Source organism: Coregonus clupeaformis, chromosome 14 (assembly GCF_020615455.1).
Source record: "Coregonus clupeaformis isolate EN_2021a chromosome 14, ASM2061545v1, whole genome shotgun sequence".
NCBI classification, from domain to species: Eukaryota; Metazoa; Chordata; class Actinopteri; order Salmoniformes; family Salmonidae; genus Coregonus; species Coregonus clupeaformis.
In genome coordinates, this window is record NC_059205.1 from 14,422,057 (window position 1) to 14,444,292 (window position 22,236).

Here is a 22,236-nt window from a genome sequence, read left to right on the forward strand (position 1 = left end):
ATGAGGGAAAAAACGAATTTAATCAATTTTAGAATAAGGCTGTAATGTATCAAAATGTGGAAAAAGTAAATGGGTCCATTTTTGAAAATTACAACCTTACCAATATGGAGAATGTAGCCAGTTTGACCATATGTCAATGTTAAGCAAGCTAGCTAACTTTATTATTAGCAAAGTTAGTTAGCTCACCACCAGTTGGCAAGTTGGAAATTTCAGATTTTCCTAGTTCCGACTTGGGGTGGCACTGTGAACACCAGCCTCTTCGTCAGGGTGTAATTGGGCTCGGGAAACTGCTCGGCCTGCTTGTAATCCTTGGCATTCTTATCCCAGTATTGCCCATCCTTTTGCCTCACGTCTCTATTGACATGCGTTAGGATGGTCAGGATGTCATCACCTCTAGAGAGAGCAGGAGATACACACATACCAGACAATGCAGACATTAACACCCAGAAAAGACAACAACTCACAACTCACTGCTCCCATAAAATACACATCGCCAGCAATGCATAAATTTCTGATTAGAGTCAGGGGACTTGTTCACTGTGAGCTAATAGATTTTATAGTAATATTATTCTAACCTTTACTTAACTAGACAAGTCCCTGGTTTACACCTGATAGTGTGTAGACTGGAGTTCTGAACAACACTGTTATTCTGTAGTATATGGTCAGTTTTGTATTGTCAGCTCTTTTCCTACTAAACATCTGCTTTGTTATGTAAGAATATTTTAGCCACTAGAACAGTAGTTCTCAAATGGTTTTGCTCGGGACAGAAATTGAACCAGGTTGTTTCAGTCACGACCCGATATTTTCATCGCGAAAAACAATCGCTTAAATACACTGCTCAAAAAAATAAAGGGAACACTTAAACAACACAATGTAACTCCAAGTCAATCACACTTCTGTGAAAACAAACTGTCCACTTAGGAAGCAACACTGATTGACAATACATTTCACATGCTGTTGTGCAAATGGAATAGACAACAGGTGGAAATTATAGGCAATTAGCAAGACACCCCCAATAAAGAAGTGGTTCTGCAGGTGGTGACCACAGACCACTTCTCAGTTCCTATGCTTCCTGGCTGATGTTTTGGTCACTTTTGAATGCTGGCGGTGCTTTCACTCTAGTGGTAGCATGAGACGGAGTCTACAACCCACACAAGTGGCTCAGGTAGTGCAGCTTATCCAGGATGGCACATCAATGCGAGCTGTGGCAAGAAGGTTTGCTGTGTCTGTCAGCGTAGTGTCCAGAGTATGGAGGCGCTACCAGGAGACAGGCCAGTACATCAGGAGACGTGGAGGAGGCCGTAGGAGGGCAACAACCCAGCAGCATGACTGCTACCTCTGCCTTTGTGCAAGGAGGAGCAGGAGGAGCACTGCCAGAGCCCTGCAAAATGACCTCCAGCAGGCCACAAATGTGCATGTGTCTGCTCAAACGGTCAGAAACAGACTCCATGAGGGTGGTATGAGGGCCCGACGTCCACAGGTGGGGGTTGTGCTTACAGCCCAACACCGTGCAGGACGTTTGGCATTTGCCAGAGAACACCAAGATTGGCAAATTCGCCGCTGGCGCCCTGTGCTCTTCACAGATGAAAGCAGGTTCACACTGAGCACATGTGACAGATGTGACAGAGTCTGGAGACGCCGTGGAGAACGTTCTGCTGCATGCAACATCCTCCAGCATGACCGGTTTGACGGTGGGTCAGTCATGGTGTGGGGTGGCATTTCTTTGGGGGGCCGCACAGCCCTCCATGTGCTCGCCAGAGGTAGCCTGACTGCCATTAGGTACCGAGATGAGATCCTCAGTCCCCTTGTGAGACCATATGCTGGTGCGGTTGGCCCTGGGTTCCTCCTAATGCAAGACAATGCTAGACCTCATGTGGCTGGAGTGTGTCAGCAGTTCCTGCAAGAGGAAGGCATTGATGCTATGGCCCGCCCGTTCCCCAGAACTGATTGCAATTGAGCACATCTGGGACATCATGTCTCGCTCCATCCACCAACGCCACGTTGCACCACAGACTGTCCAGGAGTTGGTGGATGCTTTAGTCCAGGTCTGGGAGGAGATCCCTCAGGAGACCATCCGCCACCTCATCAGGAGCATGCCCAGGCGTTGTAGGGAGGTCATACAGGCACGTGGAGGCCACACACACTACTGAGCCTAATTTTGACTTGTTTTAAGGACATTACATCAAAGTTGGATCAGCCTGTAGTGTGGTTTTCCACTTTAATTTTGAGGGTGACTCCAAATCCAGACCTCCATGGGTTGATACATTTGATTTCCATTGATAATTTTTGTGTGATTTTGTTGTCAGCACATTCAACTATGTAAAGAAAAAAAGTATTTAATAAGATTATTTCATTCATTCAGATCTAGGATGTGTTGTTTAAGTGTTCCCTTTATTTTTTTGAGCAGTGTACAATCTGGAAAACAATTTTTTATGCTATATTGATAGTAAATGTAGCACTTATATGGCAAGGGAAAAACATTCCCACCTTTCATTGTCAATAATAACATTTTGCCCAAATTCTTGATGAAGAATGTTAATAAACTCACTGGTTTGAGACCACAAAATCAACCAAAATAGCGCTGCTAATAGCTATATTGAAAATACTGTGATTGAAGAAAACATTTTCAGAGATTGAAGTTACACTATGCAGAAATCGCTCCACTATTTCCTGGTTGCTAAAACTCTAATAGTTCACCTAATTTCAGTTTATGTGACAAAATAAGATAGTCTTGTGTAGAGAATCATTGCACCACTGTGAAATATATTATATTAACCAAAAATATTGTTGTTTCAGCTCTTTGAAGATGGTGTACAAAACCGATAGTAAAAGACGCAACAACAACAAAAATAAGAACGGGAAGCAAAGAAATAGCGCACATAGAACAGATCTACCGCTTTAGACATGCTTTCAAGTAGAATGATATATCTATAACTCACATTTCTATGAGCATTTGGTCAGGTCACCCATAAAGTTACATATTGCCACTTTAAATTATTTAAAAATGTAAGTTCATTATCATTTCTACACAATTTTTAAACTGGTTTAAGTTCAGACTGGAGTATTTTTTCATAAAGAATCAATAAATAAACATAATTTTTACTCAGAAGCCCGCGAGCCATTCAAAACCTCCCGTCGCGACCCATTCAAAACCTCCCGTCGCGACCCACCAGTTGAGAATTGCTGCTCTAGAGCATATATTCTATCAGGCTTCACCTGGGACAGCCCTGTTTGAGCTGTTCGCACAGAGTCTGGATGAACCAGAACCCCTGGTTTGGGTCTCTGAAGGACTTGTAGTCTTCAACAGTGGCCATGGCAACCAGGAAATCAGCATCAGCTGGAATGTAGATCTGGTGACTTGGATTTGCGTCCGCCTCCAACTCCACTCTAGCTTGGGTATCTTTCCCCCGACATGCCTGGATGAAGAACGCCTTGGGCTTGCCAATGAGGGTGGAGCAGTTGGTGCCTTTGAAGGGTGGAGAAGAGGTCATTGGTGGAGATGGGTTTGTCATCTGTGCCATAGATAACTCCTTTGTCACCATGACTCAGTACGCAGCAGACAAAGGCTTCGCCATGCTTCTCTTCACCAAACCTCTTCAATCCTTTGCTGGCCTGCACTGCTGTCTGGTCTAGGAGTACAGTCACCTTAAAACCAAGCCACTGGAACACATCCTTCAGAACATTTACAGGAAAGGCACACACACACAACAATTTCAAGACAAACACTAAACCAAGCCACTTAAATATCTCCCTTTTACAGTACCAGGATGTTTTGAGGCAAGAGGAACAAGATCAATGTTAATGCAACAACAATATGGAACAAATATGTTATAGAACTGTCTTTGTCTGATCCTTTTCTTTCCCCCATTTCATTAAAGTGCACAATGACCTCATGGCAGGCTGGTCATTCTGTACTGACAGACCTGGAAACACAGAGAAAAGCCATGGGATTAAGCACAAACATGCATACACACGGTGCAGAGTCAGGAGACAAGCAGTTACTTAACTCAGTGCAGTGTACACAGGTTAAAAGCTCTATGTTCCTTGTGTATGTTTTGTAGTGCAAAAAGAAAAATGTTTTATTCATTGACTTGACTGGAGTTGGTGGTGGTCTGAGGTGCTCAGTTGGGTTATGAGTAGTATTGTGAATCTTGTGTTTTGAGCAGTTTGTTTTATTGTGTTTTGTGTAGTTGTGATGATTTGTTTGGTTTTGTTTTAGCTAAGAATGAACGCATACGGGATTGCTACAATTACCTCACTGCTCGTTCCAACTGCCTGGCCAGTAGCATCTGGAAAAAACAGTTAGCATGTGTTAGTGTCCCTACTACAGACAATATGAGTTAGCAGATCCATGCTAACTGACAGTCCTGGTTGGCAGCATGTTATTGTACAGGAAGGATTGTTCCATAGGCGTGTGTTTTTAGGGAGTGATATTGGTTCTTGTAGAATCTGTTTCATTTTCTTCCATATTGTTATAGTGTTCTTAACTAGGAAGTTGTTCATGTTCTTAGCTTTATCCTTTGAAAATAGACACGTGAAACGATTCTGGGTATGAGCATGGGTTGGACCATACTTTTCTGGTCATTCATTTTGAAATAAAGTTTACTTAAACTGGAAATCAAATAATCCTCCATCGTTAAGACAGGGGTGAATCAAATGCATTATTATTGAAATATATATATTTTTTAATGGCAACAGAGAGAAACAAATGAGCACAATTTGAAGCCATATAGTATAAAGGATTACATGCACTAGAAATATCCAAAGGATGAAAAATTCAGAAAAAAAATAATATTATGAGAACAAACAAGATGGGTATGGATATGGTGGGAACATGTAGGTCTGAGCAAGTACGATGTCATTAATGTTTGTTGAAATGTATGTACAGTGGGGAAAAAAAGTATTTAGTCAGCCACCAATTGTGCAAGTTCTCCCACTTAAAAAGATGAGAGAGGCCTGTAATTTTCATCATAGGTACACGTCAACTATGACTGACAAAATGAGAAAAAAAAATCCCGAAAATCACATTGTAGGATTTTTTATTAATTTATTTGCAAATTATGGTGGAAAATAAGTATTTGGTCAATAACAAAAGTTTCTCAATACTTTGTTATATACCCTTTGTTGGCAATGACACAGGTCAAATGTTTTCTGTAAGTCTTCACAAGGTTTTCACACACTGTTGCTGGTATTTTGGCCCATTCCTCCATGCATATCTCCTCTAGAGCAGTGATGTTTTGGGGCTGTCGCTGGGCAACACGGACTTTCAACTCCCTCCAAAGATTTTCTATGGGGTTGAGATCTGGAGACTGGCTAGGCCACTCCAGGACCTTGAAATGCTTCTTACGAAGCCACTCCTTCGTTGCCCGGAAAGTGTGTTTGGGATCATTGTCATGCTGAAAGACCCAGCCACGTTTCATCTTCAATGCCCTTGCTGATGGAAGGAGGTTTTCACACAAAATCTCACGATACATGGCCCCATTCATTCTTTCCTTTACACGGATCAGTCGTCCTGGTCCCTTTGCAGAAAAACAGCCCCAAAGCATGATGTTTCCACCCCCATGCTTCACAGTAGGTATGGTGTTCTTTGGATGCAACTCAGCATTCTTTGTCCTCCAAACACGACGAGTTGAGTTTTTACCAAAATGTTCTATTTTGGTTTCATCTGACCATATGACATTCTTCTGGATCATCCAAATGCACTCTAGCAAACTTCAGACGGGCCTGGACATGTACTGGCTTAAGCAGGGGGACACGTCTTGCACTGCAGGATTTGAGTCCCTGGCAGCGTAGTGTGTTACTGATGGTAGGCTTTGTTACTTTGGTCCCAGCTCTCTGCAGGTCATTCACTAGGTCCCCCCGTGTGGTTCTGGGATTTTTGCTCACCGTTCTTGTGATAATTTTGACCCCACGGGGTGAGATCTTGCGTGGAGCCCCAGATCGAGGGAGATTATCAGTGGTCTTGTATGTCTTCCATTTCCTAATAATTGCTCCCACAGTTGATTTCTTCAAACCAAGCTGCTTACCTATTGCAGATTCAGTCTTCCCAGCCTGGTACAGGTCTACAATTTTGTTTCTGGTGTCCTTTGACAGCTCTTTGGTCTTGGCCATAGTGGAGTTTGGAGTATTACTGTTTGAGGTTGTGGACAGGTGTCTTTTATACTGATAACAAGTTCAAACAGGTGCCATTAATACAGGTAACGAGTGGACAGAGGAGCCTCTTAAAGAAGAAGTTACAGGTCTGTGAGAGCCAGAAATCTTGCTTGTTTGTAGGTGACCAAATACTTATTTTCCACCATAATTTGCAAATAAATTCATAAAAAATCCTACAATGGGATTTTCTGGATTTTTTTCCCTCAATTTGTCTGTCATAGTTGACGTGTACCTATGATGAAAATTACAGGCCTCTCTCATCTTTTTAAGTGGGAGAACTTGCACAATTGGTGGCTGACTAAATACTTTTTTTCCCCACTGTATGTCTGAGTTGGTGTTTTTGTCTTTATTCGTCTTTATTTTTATGTCGAAGGTTGGGCATTAAGTCCCAGCCATCGTCATGTCTAGTTTATTGGAGCCATGTCTGTGAAATGTTAAGCTGTCTTTTGTCTATGTCTATTTTCTATTGTCTAAGGATGTAAATAAAATCATACAAAATTTTTTTACATAAGAAAAAATTAAGTGACATTTTACAATAAATGTAATAACTGAATTCCCACCCAAATCCATGAAAACAGTAATATGTTTGTCTATCTGATGGGTTTTTAAAAAATCTAAACGTTTGGAGTATCTTCACTCACTGTCCAACTGTTGCACTTATTAGAATTGTTTTTAAAACCTTATAACAATTTTGATGACCGTTGCTAATGTACAGTTGAAGTCGGAAGTTTACATACACTTAGGTTGGAGTCATTAAAACTCATTTTTCAACCACTCCACAAATGTCTTGTTAACAAACTATAGTTTTGGCAAGTCGGTTAGGACATCTACTTTGTACATGACACAAGTAATCTTTCCAACAATTGTTTACAGACAGATTATTTCACTTATAATTCACTGTATCACAATTCCAGTTGGTGATACACTAAATTGACTGTGCCTTTAAACAGCTTGGAAAATTCCAGAAAATGATGTCATGGCTTTAGATGGTTCTGATAGGCTAATTGACATCATTTGAGTCAATTGGAGGTGTACCTGTGGATGTATTTCAAAGCCTACCTTCAAACTCAGTGCCCCTTTGCTTGACATCATGGGAAAATCTAAAGAAATCAGCCAAGACCTCAGAAAAAAATGGTAGACCTCCACAAGTCTGGTTCATCCTTGGGAGCAATTTCCAAATGCCTGAAGGTTCCACGTTTATCTGTACAAACAATAGTACGCAACTATAAACACCATGGGATCATGCAGCCGTCATACCACTCAGGAAGGAGACGCGTTCTGTCTCCTAGAGATGAACGTACTTTGGTGCGAAAAGTGCAAATCAATCCCAGAACAGCAAAGGAACATGTGAAGATGCTGGAGGAAACAGGTACAAAAGTATCTATATCCACAGTAAAACAAGTCCTATATCGACATAACCTGAAAGGCCGCTCAGCAAGGAAGAAGCCACTGCTCCAAAACCACCATAAAAAAGCCAGACTACGGTTTGCAACTGCACATGGGGACAAAGATCGTACTTTTTGGAGAAATGTCCTCTGGTCTGATGAAACAAAAATAGAACTGTTTAGCCATAATGACCATCGTTATGTTTGGAGGAAAAAGGGGGAACGGTTGCAAGCCGAAGAACACCATCCCAACCTTGAAGCACGGGGGTGGCAGCATCATGCTGTGGGGATGCTTTGCTGTAGGAGGGACTGGTGCACTTCACAAAATAGATGGCATCATGAGGAAGGAAAATTATGTGGATATATTGAAGCAACATCTCAAGACATCAGTCAGGAAGTTAAAGCTTGGTCGCAAATGGGTCTTCTAAATGGACAATGACCCCAAGCATACTTCCAAAGTTGTGGCAAAATGGCTTAAGGACAACAAAGTCAAGGTATTGGAGTGGCCATCACAAAGCCCTGACCTCAATCCTATAGAAAATGTGTGGGCAGAACTGAAAAAGTGTGTGCGAGCAAGGAGGCCTACAAACCTGACTCAGTTACACCAGCTCTGTCAGGAGGAATGGGACAAAATTCACCCAACTTATTGTGGGAAGCTTGTGGAAGGCTACCCAAAATGTTTGACCCAAGTTAAACAATTTAAAGGCAATGCTACCAAATACTAATTGAGTGTATGTAAACTTCTGACCCACTGGGCATGTGATGAAATAAATAAAAGCTGAAATAAATCATTCTCTCTACTATTATTCTGACATTTCACATTCTTAAAATAAAGTGGTGATCCTAACTGACCTAAGACAGGGAATTTTTACTATGATTAAATGTCAGGAATTGTGAAAAACTGAGTTTAAATGTATTTGGCTAAGATGTATGTAACCTTCCGACTTCAACTGTATCTTCATGAGCAGGGACAGTGAGGGACATTGTCTCACCGATTTCTGGTTGAGCTCATCGCTGAGCATCTCAAACTCCTTGGTCTTGTCCTCCACCTCCTGGCTCTTCTGGTCATAGTTAACAGCCAGCTCCTCCAATGCCTGCAGAACCTCCTTCACCTCATCCTGGAAAGCCTCGTTCTCAGCTGCTGGCGGTTCAGCTCTGACTGCAGGTTATCGTGGTTGCGCCGCGACGACACCAGCAGCTACAAATATAAACATGCTTTGAACCCATTTTATGATTCAACCCATAGGGCTCTGGTTAAAAGTACTGCACTATATAGGGAATAGGTTGCCATTTGGAAAACAGACACTCACCTCCTCCTGGTCCAAAATCTGCTGCTTGAGCTTCTCAGCCAGCTGGCTCTGCTGGTTGATCTCATCATCCTGGACACAAAGAGAGAGGACATGGTTAACATCACAATCATTTTAACAGGGCTCAAACTGTATGTTGAAACGATCAAGTTTGTCTACATTTTGGCCTCACTTTGAGCGTTGTCTACATTCAAAATGAGGTGGTTAACACTGAGTCCATGGCTGTGTTTCTGAGAGAAGTCTGCTGCACATAAACCCGAACACCTAACCTCAGAGCCTGCTCTCGCTCAAGCACAGTACCCTCTCTGAATTCAACCATTGACTGTTCCACCCTGTGGTCTCTATGACACTCAGCTCATTTCCTTCAACTTCTTGGCTGTTCTGTTCCTACAGGACAGGAGGTTCTGTGGCCGGTTTCACCACTGAGTTGGATCAAGGGTGCAATTGGCCCATAATGGAGATAGCCGTCAATGGCCCTGCCCATGCTGTCACAGAAGCGGTCATAGCAAAGATGAAAGATGAGCTTAGACACACACACACGCTCTGTGGCAGGTCTCTCTCACCTTATCATCCAGTTGCTTGTAGAGCTCGGCCAGTTCCACCTCACACGTGTCCTTCTCAGCGTCAGTCAGACGGAGCTGGGGCATGTTTGGGGTGGAGGCAGGCTTGTCGTTGGGCAGATTGTCCAGGGCCAGCACCTCAGCTTGGGCCTTCTCCTTGTCAAACTGCTCGTCCACCGGCACACTCTCACCTGCAGGGGGCAGTGTGGTCACACAGAAAGGTCAGACAGGAGTAGGATGAAGTTGCTTCTAGAAGCTGATCTTCGGTCAGTTTTGCATTTTCCTCTCTAATGGTTAAGGTTAGGATTGGTGGAGGAAAAGCTGATCCTAGATCTGTACCTAGGGGAAACTTTACCCCAGAGAGGTCAGACAGACACCCTGTAAGGCCTTTACTGTACAGCACAGACCTAGTAGAACAGCAGGTCTTGTTCAATAAGGCATACCGTAGCAAGACTGTTCACAACAGAGTATTTTTCTTCCGGTTTGCACCCATTAAACACGACCCAGGTTTGCATGGTCAACGTACGTGTGCATGCATAAGTACGTGTACGTTTGGTGTCGTGTTAGGGAGGGGGGATATTTTATTAATCTGGAGTGGAGTCTTTCCACTCATTGCAAATGGTTTCCAGTGAATGATACAGCGACTCAGCTAAAATGAGAGCGAGACCATTATGTGATGAGCCCAAACCAAGGTTGCGTCCCAAATGTCACCCTATTCACTATATAGTGCACTACTTTTGACCAGAGCCCTATGGTCTGTCAAGGTTACAGTGGGGAAAAAAAGTATTTAGTCAGCCACCAATTGTGCAAGTTCTCCCACTTAAAAAGATGAGAGAGGCCTGTCATTTTCATCATAGGTACACGTCAACTATGACAGACAAATTGAGATTATTTTTTCCAGAAAATCACATTGTAGGATTTTTTAATGAATTTATTTGCAAATTATGGTGGAAAATAAGTATTTGGTCACCTACAAACAAGCAAGATTTCTGGCTCTCACAGACCTGTAACTTCTTCTTTAAGAGGCTCCTCTGTCCTCCACTCGTTACCTGTATTAATGGCACCTGTTTGAACTTGTTATCAGTATAAAAGACACCTGTCCACAACCTCAAACAGTCACACTCCAAACTCCACTATGGTCAAGACCAAAGAGCTGTCAAAGGACACCAGAAACAAAATTGTAGACCTGCACCAGGCTGGGAAGACTGAATCTGCAATAGGTAAGCAGCTTGGTTTGAAGAAATCAACTGTGGGAGCAATTATTAGGAAATGGAAGACAAACAAGACCACTGATAATCTCCCTCAATCTGGGGCTCCACGCAAGATCTCATCACCCTGTGGGGTCAAAATGATCACAAGAACGGTGAGCAAAAATCCCAGAACCACACGGGGGGACCTAGTGAATGACCTGCAGAGAGCTGGGACCAAAGTAACAAAGCCTACCATCAGTAACACACTACTCCGCCAGGGACTCAAATCCTGCATTGCCAGACGTGTCCCCCTGCTTAAGCCAGTACATGTCCAGGCCCGTCTGAAGTTTGGGAGAATGTCATATGGTCAGATGAAACCTAAATAGAACTTTTTGGTAAAAACTCAACTCATCGTGTTTGGAGGACAAAGAATGTTGAGTTGCATCCAAAGAACACCATACCTACTGTGAAGCATGGGGGTGGAAACTTCATTTTTTGGGGCTGTTTTTCTGCAAAGGGACCAGGACGACTGATCCGTGTAAAGGAAAGAATGAATGGGGCCATGTATCGTGACATTTTGAGTGAAAACCTCCTTCCATCAGCAAGGGCATTGAAGATGAAACGTGGCTGGGTCTTTTAGCATGACAATGATCCCAAACACACCTCCCGGGCAACGAAGGAGTGGCTTCGTAAGAAACATTTCAAGGTCCTGGAGTGGCCTAGCCAGTCTCCAGATCTCAACCCCATAGAAAATCTTTGGAGGGAGTTGAAAGTCTGTGTTGCCCAGCGACAGCCCCAAAACATCACTGCTCTAGAGGAGATCTGCATGGAGGAATGGGCCAAAATACCAGCAACAGTGTGTGAAAACCTTGTGAAGACTTACAGAAAACGTTTGACCTGTGTCATTGCCAACAAGGGGTATATAACAAAGTATTGAGAAACTTTTGTTATTGACCAAATACTTATTTTCCACCATAATTTGCAAATAAATTCATAAAAAATCCTACAATGTGATTTTCTGGATTTTTTTTTCTCATTTTGTCTGTCATGTACCTATGATGAAAATTACAGGCCTCTCTCATCTTTTTAAGTGGGAGAACTTGCACAATCGGTGGCTGACTAAATACTTTTTTTCCCCACTGTATGTTGGCCCTGTTCAAAAGTAGTGCACTACATACACTACTGGTCAAGTTTTAGAACACCTACTCATTCAAGGGTTTTTCTTTATTTTTACTATTTTCTACATTGTAGAATAATAGTGAAGACATCAAAACTATGAAATAACACATATGGAATCATGTAGTAACCAAAAAAGTGTTAAACAAATCAACATATATTTTATATTTGAGATTCGTCAAATAGCCACCCTTTGCCTTGATGACAGCTTTGCACACTCTTGGCATTCTCTCAACCAGCTTCACCTGGAATGCTATTCCAACAGTCTTGAAGGAGTTCCCACATATGCTGAACACTTGTTGGCAGCTTTTCCTTCACTCTGCGGTCCGACTCATCCCAAACCATCTCAATTTGGTTGAGGTCGGGGGATTGTGGAGGCCAAGTCATTTGATGCAGCACTCCATTACTCTCCTTCTTGGTAAAATAGCCCTTACACAGCCTGGAGGTGTGTTGGGTCATTGTCCTGTTGAAAAACAAATCATAATCCCACTAAGCCAAAACCAGATGGGATGGTGTATCGCTGCAGAATGCTGTGGTAGCCATGCTGGTTAAGTGTGCATTGAATTCTAAATAAATCACAGACAGCGTCACCAGCAAAGCACCCCCACACCATAACACCTCCTCCTTCATGCTTTACGGTGGGAAATACACATGCGGAGATCATCCGTTCAGCCACACCACGTCTCACAAAGACACGGCAGTTGGAACCAAATATCTCAAATTTGGACTCCAGACCAAAGGACAAATTTCCACCGGTTACTTGTGTCCTTTAGTAGTGTTTTTTTTGCAGCAATTCGACCATGAATGTCTGATTCACACAGTCTCCTCTGAACAGTTTATGTTGAAATGAGTCTGTTACTTGCGTTTATTTGGGCTGCAATTTCTGAGGCTGGTAACTCTAATGAACTTATCCTTTGCAGCAGAGGTAACTCTGGGTCTTCCATTCCTGTGGCGGTCCTCATGAGAGCCAGTTTCATCATAGCGCTTGATGGTTTTTGCGACTGCACTTGAAGAAACTTTCAAAGTTCTTGACGTTTTCCGTATTGACTGACCTTCATGTCTTAAAGCAGGGGTGTCAAACGTCCGGCCCGCGGGCCGGATCAGGCCCGCAAACGGTTTAATCCGGCCCGCGAGATGATTTTGAAAAAAAATTAACAAAAATAATAATAATAATAATTTTGTAAAGTATAAAAATGCACTGCAATTTTTAAATAAAATAAACTGCTGTTCCAATTGCGTCCACTGGATGGCGCAATAGCAATTGTGTTAAGCAAGCAAACTGTTTATACCGGGGCAGAGCAAGTAGGTCAAGCACGTGCAGCCAATGAGCTACTTTGTTTTGCCCGCGATATTTATTACGGCTTCTACTTTTAACATTATGTGCTTTGGCACCCTCATTGCCCCAATATGTCTCTGTCAAAAAAGAGAAAAGTGGACGCAGAGTGCAGAGTGTTCCAAGAAAAATGGTCATCCTATTTCTTCACGGAATTGAATGGGAAAGCTGTATGTTTGGTGTGTTCAGAGCATGTTGTAGTGCTGAAAGAATATAACCTTCGTCGCCACTATGTGAGTCTTCATGCCGACAAATATGACAACTTTCAAGGACAGCGGAGATGAGAGAAGGTGAATGAACTGTTGGCAGGTCTGAAGAAACAGCAGTCTGTGTTTACTCACAGCCGAGACATCATTGATGCTGCAGTGAAAGCTAGCTACCTCATTGCTAATGAAATCGCAGTGGCTTCAAAACCATTTAGTGAGGGTGAATTTGTAAAAACATGCATGATGAAGGCAGCGGAGATTGTGTGCCCTGAAAAGCGGCAGGCTTTTGCAAATATCAGCCTGACAAGAAACACAGTTGCAGACAGGATTTCCGATCTTTCAGTGGATTTGGACAGCCAGTTGAACCAAAAAGTAAAGTCATTTATTGCGTTTTCGGTTGCAATTGATGAAAGCACGGACATTACAGATGTTGCACAACTGGCCATTTTCATCTGCGGAGTTGATGACACATTGACCGTCACCGAGGAGTTCGTGGAGTTGGTGCCGATGACAGATACAACGACAGCAGCTGATATTTTTACCGCACTCGACGGCGCGCTGGATAGGGTCGGAGTGGACTGGTCCCGCGCTGTCAGCCTGGCTACAGATGGTGCGCCCTCAATGATCGGGAAAAAAGCAGGCGTTGTGACATAGTTCAGAGAGAAAGTGCAATCTGCAAATGGAGGACGTGATTTTTTGACTTTTCACTGTATTTTACACCAGGAGGCTTTGTGTTGCATGTCATTAAAGATGGATAACGTCATGAAGGTGGTCATCCAAACTGTTAATTTCATCCGATCCAGAAGCCTGAATCACCGTCAGTTTGACAGCCTTCTCAGAGAGAAAGACCACATCTATGGCCTGCCATACCACACTGAGGTAAGATGGCTAAGCCGAGGTGCTGTGCTGAGGCGTTTCTTTGATTTACGAGAAGAAATTGAACAGTTCATGGAAGAAAAGGGAAAACCAGTGTTAGAATTTCATTCCGCAGAATGGATGCAGGACCTTGCATTTATGGTGGATGTTACAGAGCACCTGAATAACTTGAACAAACAGCTGCAAGGGCGCAACAAAGTTGTCACACAGTATTATGACAGCATACGTTCTTTCAAGTTGAAGCTGTCATTGTGGGAGACGCAACTTGCCGGTGGTGATGCAGCTCACTTCCCCTGTCTGAAAAATGTGTGCGCGACCCAACATGTGGCAGACATGAAGCGGTTCAAAGATAAAATAACGGGACTGTTACGGGAGTTTGAGCAACGCTTTCAGATTTATGTTTATATGTTTTTATGTTGATGTGCTATTGTTTTTAATTGTTTTTATTTTATTTGTATATTTAACCTATTCTTGACTCTGTGGTTCTTGCACTTGTTTGGGGAACAGGATTTCATTATTTTTATCTACATTTCTGCCTGAGAAATGACACCCTGATATAGTTCTGTGATCTGTGAAACAGTTCTGTTAATCACTGAGGCATTGTGTGTTTGTGTGTTCTTTGTCCTCAGAACTTTCAAATAACTTGAGGTGTTTTATGATTAATAGTGATGTTGTGCTTTTGGACACTGTCCTCAGGCTCCAGCTTTATGTTTATATGTTTTTATGTTGATGTGCTATTGTTTTTAATTATTTTTATTTTATTTGTATATTTAACCTATTCTTGACTCTGTGGTTCTTGCACTTGTTTGGGGAACAGGATTTCATTATTTTTATCTACATTTCTGCCTGAGAAATGACACCTGATATAGTTCTGTGATCTGTGATATACTTCTGTGAATCACTGAGGCATTGTGTGTTTGTGTGTTCTTTGTCCTCAGAACTTTCAAATAACTTGAGGTGTTTTATGATTAATAGTGATGTTGTGCTTTTGGACACTGTCCTCAGGCTCCAGCTTTATGTTTATATGTTTTTATGTTGATGTGCTATTGTTTTTAATTATTTTTATTTTATTTGTATATTTAACCTATTCTTGACTCTGTGGTTCTTGCACTTGTTTGGGGAACAGGATTTCATTATTTTTATCTACATTTCTGCCTGAGAAATGACACCCTGATATAGTTCTGTGATCTGTGAAACAGTTCTGTTAATCACTGAGGCATTGTGTGTTTGTGTGTTCTTTTTCTTTAGAATTTTCAAATAAACTTGACGTTTATGATTAATAGTGATGTTGTGCTTGTACTATTTTGGACACACTGTCCTCAGGCTCCAGCTTTATGTTGTATGTTGATCGTATTAAAACAAAGAAAACAATCTGAAGTTGTTGTTTTTAAGTTATATATACCATGATTTTTCCGGTCCGGCCCACTTGGGAATAGATTTTCCTCCATGTGGCCCCTGAGCTAAAATGAGTTTGACACCCCTGTCTTAAAGTAATGATGGACTGTCGTTTCTATTTGCTTATTTGAGCTGTTCTTGCCATAATATGGACTTGGTCTTTTACCAAATAGGGCTATCTTCTGTATACCCCTACCTTGTCACAACACAACTGATTGGCTCAAACGCATTAAGAAGGAAAGAAATTCCAAAAATGAACTTTTAAGAAGGCACACCTGTTAATTGAAATGCATTCCAGGTGACTACCTCATGAAGCTGGTTGAAATAATGCAAAGAGTGTGCAAAGCTGTCATCAAGGCAAAGGGTGGTTATTTGAAGAATCTCAAATATTAAATATATTTTGATTTGTTTAACACTTTTTTTTTGGTTACTACATGATTCCATATGTGTTATTTCATAGTTTTGATATCTTCACTAATATTCTACAATGTAGAAAATAGTAAAAAATAAAAGTAAAACCCTTGAATGAGTTGGTGTTCTAAAACTTTTGACCAGTAGTGTAGGTAATAGGATGCCATATGAGACTCAGCCCAGGTGAATGTCCTCTCCTCCTCACCGTTCCTCCAGCGGTTGAGCTCATTCTCCAGCCAGGTGATGGTGTTCCTCAGGGCCTTTCCCTTCTCCTTCTCCCTCTCATACTTCTTCTTCCACTGTTCTTCCGTCAGCTCCACGTTCACACACACTGGATTCTTAATGGTCTTCGCTCTGGAAACATCACAAACAGGACCAAAGCATTACACCCTATTCTAATTCAGCAGCCCTGAATAGCTCACAAAATAGTGATTGTGGTAACTCATTGTGAATTGTTTATGTATTTGTTTCATATGATGTAAAACTCATCATCATCAAACGTTTTGCGCTGTACTGAAAGTGCTATCTTTAAAATGTGACTGCTGACATGCACACTTTTGGCAGATTGTATCAACAGTGGACTACTAAAAATATTGTTTTTGAGTGAACTATCCTTTTAAGAGCTAGTGAGTGAGCCGACCTCTGTCCGAACATGAGGGTGGCCTTGGTCTCCGACTCGTTGTTGGCGGAGGGGGAGGCGCAGATGACGATGGTGGTCCTACAGTTCCTACAGGTCATTTTACTGTCTCTGTACGGGATATAGCCCTGAAACAAAGCAGGCCAAACTAACAAAGAAAATTCATTAAGAGAAACAACAATACAATTGCCTCCAGGTTGTTAAATTCTGAACAAAGAAACAAAACAAATCAATCTATGATTAAAATAAAAGGTGCAGAATTATACAACTTTGAATCAGCTTGAACCAAAACCTTGCCTTGAGGTACATGTATTTTGACCTCTTAAAGAATTGAGGATACTGTTGATGTGAGGTATTGGTCTTTAGTGAGTCTATGCGTCTTTGCACTGAATGAACACCAAACAAACTGCCAGTCATAATATCCGTCATAGTAGAGAAGTACTCACAGAGACTTCAGCCAGGGCTGAAATGTCATTGCCCAGTGATGACAGAGACTTCTTCATGTTCTTGGCCTCGTCCAACACGGCACCTTCTGCTCCTGTCTTGCTGACCTGGGAGGAAATAGACAGACAGGGACCTTCTGGTAAGATGGAGGACTTGAACAGTAACACTTGCTTTGCAACAGAGTCCTTAAGAGGCCTTAATAGTATATTATCATGGGTCAAGCATGCGGTCTGAGGGACATTGCCTAACAATGTTTATCAGTCCTGATAATACTAAGATTAGGCAACTGGCAAAAATGTGGCTCACAAGATTAGGGAACAGGGAAAAGACAGATGGGCTATGTGCATTTGCTCAGAGATGGAAATCTATTTTCCATTTCTACCATGCTGCAGAGAGGACTAAGTGTGAGAGAGTGCAGAAGAGAGAGCGAGAGACCGCTCTTGCCAGTATACCTGTCACGATCGTCTTGAAAAGGAGTAGACCAATGCGCAGCGTGTTGCACGAACATGGTACTTTATTAAATTAAAGCACGAAACAAAACAACAAACAATAAACGATTCGTGAAGTCCACAGCGACAATGACTGAACACGGAACAAAAACCCACAAACACAAGGTGAAAACAGACAGTTTAAATATGGCTCCCAATCAGAGACAACCAGCGAACAGCTGACACTCGTTGCCTCTGATTGGGAGTCACTCAGGCAAACACAGAAAATGACAACCTAGAACACCCAACATAGAAACAGAACACATAAACGAACACACCCTGGCTCAACATACAAAGTCCCGGAGCCAGAGCGTGACAGTACCCCCTAAAGGCGCGGACTGCGACCGTGCCTCAACAAAACCCAAACAGGGGAGGGCTGGGTGGGCATTCCTCCTCGGAGGCGGCTCCGGCTCCGGGCTTGACCACCACCCTTCCACAATCCCCCCGTAGCGCCCCCGGTCCGGTCTGACCCCGCTGGCTGGATCTGGACTGGACATCGACGGAGCGGATTGCTCAAGCTCCGTTGTGGAGCAGCTGACCGGTACCTGATCAGGCACCGGACTGACGACGCGCACCCCTGGCTTGGCGCGTGAGGCAGGAACGGACCGGACCTGGCTGACGATGCGCACCCCTGGCTTGGTGCGTGGAGCAGCAACGGACCAGACTGGGCTGACGATACGCACCCCTGGCTTGGTGCGTGGAGCCGGAACGGGCCTCACCGGACTGACGACTCGCACCCCTGGCTTGGTGCGTGGAGCCGGAACGGGCCTCACCGGACTGACGACTCGCATCCCTGGCTTGGTGCGAGTAGCAGGAACGGGCTGGACCAGGCTGACGACTCGCACCCCTGGCCTGGTGCGAGTAGCAGGAACGGGCTGGACCAGGCTGACGACTCGCACCCCTGGCTTGGGGTGCGGCCCCTGGCGTGCGAGTGGCAGGAACAGGCCGACCGGGCTGGCGACGCGCACCGCAGGTTTGGTGCGAGTGGCAGGAACAGGCCGGGTCGGGCTGGCGACGCGCACCGTAGGTTTGGTGCGAGTGGCAGGAACAGGCCGGACCGGGCTGGCGACGCGCACCGTAAACTTGGTGCGGGTGGCAGGAACAGGCCGGACTGGGCTGGCGACCCACACCGTAGGCTTGGTGCGTGGAGCAGGGACAGGCCGGGCTGGGCTGGCGACACACACCGTAGGCTTGGTGCGTGGAGCAGGGACAGGCCGGGCTGGGCTGGCGACGCACCCCGTGGGCTTGGTGCGTGGAGCAGGGACCAGCCGGGCTGGGCTGGCAACGCACACCGTAGGCTTGGTGCGTGGAGCAGGGACAGGCCGGGCTGGCGACGCACACCGTGGGCTTGGTGCGTGGAGCAGGAACCGGCCGGGCTGGGCTGGCGACGCACCCCCTAGGCTTGGTGCGTGGAGCAGGAACAGGCCTCACCGGACTGTGGAGACGGATAGGAGACCTGGAGTGAAGAGCGGCCACAACCCGTCCTGGCTGAATGCCTACCTTCACACACTCTGTGTGAGGCATCCGCACAGGACGTACAGGGCTGTGTACCCGTACTGACATAACAGCACGTGACACTGGAGCAGGATATCCGGGACCGCGGAGAGGCATTGGAGACCACGAGCGTTGAGCCGGCACACTCCGTCCTGGCTGCATACCCCCCTTCGCACGACACGTGCGGGGTGCTCGCACAGGACGTACAGGACTATGCCGGACCACTCGTGGCACAGTACGCCGCTCCGCATACCGCGGAACCTGCCCCGTCCCATGCTGCCATGCCTGAGTACGGGAAGTTGGTTCCGCTCTCCATCCAGGCCTCGCCAACCTGCCTTCTGGCCCCCCCTAACCCGGTGGCCTCCTCTCCAAATCGCCCTGTGGCAGCCTCCTGCTGCCCAGCCGCCCATGCTGTGTGCCCCCCCAAAAAAAATTTTTGGGGTTGCCTCTCATCCGACCGATGATGACACAGCTGACGCCGCTGCTCCTCTCTCGCCAGGGCCTTTATCTTCGCCCATGGCCCTTTGCCCCCGAGCATGTCCTCCCAGGACCACGATTTGCCCACCTGGGCCATCGCCAACCTCTCCATCTCCTTTCCTGGCGCTTCCTCCCATGTCCAGTCTCCTTGCTCCTGGACACGCTGCTTGGTCCTTTTATGGTGGGTTTTTCTGTCACGATCGTCTTGAAAAGGAGTAGACCAATGCGCAGTGTGTTGAACGAACATGGTACTTTATTAAATTAAAGCACGAAACAAAACAACAAACAATAAACGATTCGTGAAGTCCACAGCGACAATGACTGAACACGGAACAAAAACCCACAAACACAAGGTGAAAACAGACAGTTTAAATATGGCTCCCAATCAGAGACAACCAGCGAACAGCTGACACTCGTTGCCTCTGATTGGGAGTCACTCAGGCAAACACAGAAAATGACAACCTAGAACACCCAACATAGAAACAGAACACATAAACGAACACACCCTGGCTCAACATACAGAGTCCCGGAGCCAGAGCGTGACAATACCTTTATTAAGATGACATATCGGTCTCTGCCTCAGCCTCATCAGAACGGGAAAGAGCAGTGTGCAAGTTTCTCTTTTCTTTTCTAATATCATTGTTTTATTCCCACCCACCTGCAACAAGCTAACTCCGATGTGCAAGGGCTTTTCCTACCTTTTCACTTCCAGCCAGTCGACGAGGTGGAGCTTGCCGCTGAGTTTCTGCTCTGTAGCAGTGTTCTCCTGCTTCACGTTGATCTGGAAGATACTGTGACTTCTGGAGCTGTGCTCATTCATATCTACAGCAAGACAACACATCTGGGATCAGCGCTGATCAAGCAGTTATATTAGTACAAAAATAGACACAGATGACTGTAAGTCGCTTTGGATAAAAGCGTCTGCTAAATGGCATATTATTATTATATTATTATTGCATCTCAAATGGCACCCCATTCCCTACATAGACCAGAGCCCTCAAAAGTAGTGCACTATAAAGGGAATGAATATACACTACAGACAGAGTGTATAATCATGTTGTATGTGGCGCACTGGTTCTTATTATATACAGTAGATTGGTTAGATTTGATGGATGAGTCGGTTACGGTAACCAGAGCTCTGACATGCGTGAGAATAGCCTGGATGCTAGATCTGTTACCGCTCTCTTGCCAACTCCTTATGGAATGGTCATGCCATGTTTGGCGTGACAAGGAGTCGGTAAGAGAGCGGTAACAGATCTGGGACCAGGCTAGCGTGAGAAACCACTGAGCACATTAAACCATTTCTTAAATCAGAACAAAAAGAAAATCAAACTCAATGACCTATTGAGTTCATTGAGGCGTATCAGGTAACATTACAGACAGAGGAATCATTTCGGGAAAAAGAATATGGCATTGAAATGGATACACAAGATAAGTGAGGCTCAGGGTTGGTGCTTTGGGATGCATCCCATATGGGACTCTATTCCCTTTATAGTGCACTACTTTTGACCAGGGCCCATACCAGAGCCCTATGGGATTGACCAGGGCCCATACCAGAGCCCTATGGGATTGACCAGGGCCCATACCAGAGCCCTATGGGATTGACCAGGGCCCATACCAGAGCCCTATGGGATTGACCAGGGCCCATACCAGAGCCCTATGGGATTGACCAGGGCCCATACTAGAGCCCTATGGGATTGACCAGGGCCCATACCAGAGCCCATTGGGATTGACCAGGGCCCATACTAGAGCCCTATGGGATTGACCGGGGCCCATACCAGAGCCCTATGGGATTGACCAGGGCCCATACCAGAGCCCTATGGGATTGACCAGGGCCCATACCAGAGCCCTATGGCATTGACCAGGGCCCATACCAGAGCCCTATGGGATTGACCAGGGCCCATACTAGAGCCCTATGGCATTGACCAGGGCCCATACCAGAGCCCTATGGCATTGACCAGGGCCCATACCAGAGCCCTATGGGATTGATCAAAAGTAGTGCACTATAAAGGAATAGGGTGCCATTTGGGACACATAATTGGTTTGGTCTCTTACATGTAACTGCTACGTGTCTGTCAGATTTGCCTTTGTCGATGGTGTCCATGACTTCCTCTTGGCTGCAGACAAATCTCTCAGTGCATCACTGTGGACAAAAAAACAAACAATGATGTGACACTGGGCCATCTTATCCATCCTAAATATAATAACATAATAATAATAATAATAATAATAATAATAATAATAATAATAATAATAATAATAATAAATGCCATTTCAACAGATGCTTTTATTCAGAGCGACTTGCACTAGTGCGTGCATACATATCTTCAGAGAATGTGTATTTTCATAGGGAATAGCTACATTAGCAAGGTTAGGTGACACCATGTTTTTTGTTAAAAGGTGGCTGCAGTCTAACTCTGTGACAGATTACTGGGTGAGGGATAGTTAGTTCATCCCTGGATTGAAGACTCACCTTGACATTGGGGACTTTGTTTTTGTCTTCATGCACTGACACGTTCGTCTTTGACACTGGAGAAGAGAGAAGGAAACATACAGCATGGTCAAGACTCTAGAATATTCTGGCTAGTTCTGTCTCCATATCAAAAAGCCTGTCTGTAGCTCAGTTGGTAGAGCATGGCGCTTGCAACGCCAGGGTTGTGGGTTTGTTTCCCACGGGGGGCCAGTATGAAGAAGAAAAAAAAGA

At 44.5% G+C, this 22,236-nt stretch overlaps 2 pseudogenes; both read right to left on the minus strand.

Annotated features, from left to right (window-relative positions):
- On the minus strand, positions 1-8,560 carry LOC121581149 (annotated as a pseudogene).
- LOC121581148 overlaps positions 3,694-22,236 on the minus strand; it is a 27,359-nt pseudogene continuing 8,816 nt past the window's right edge.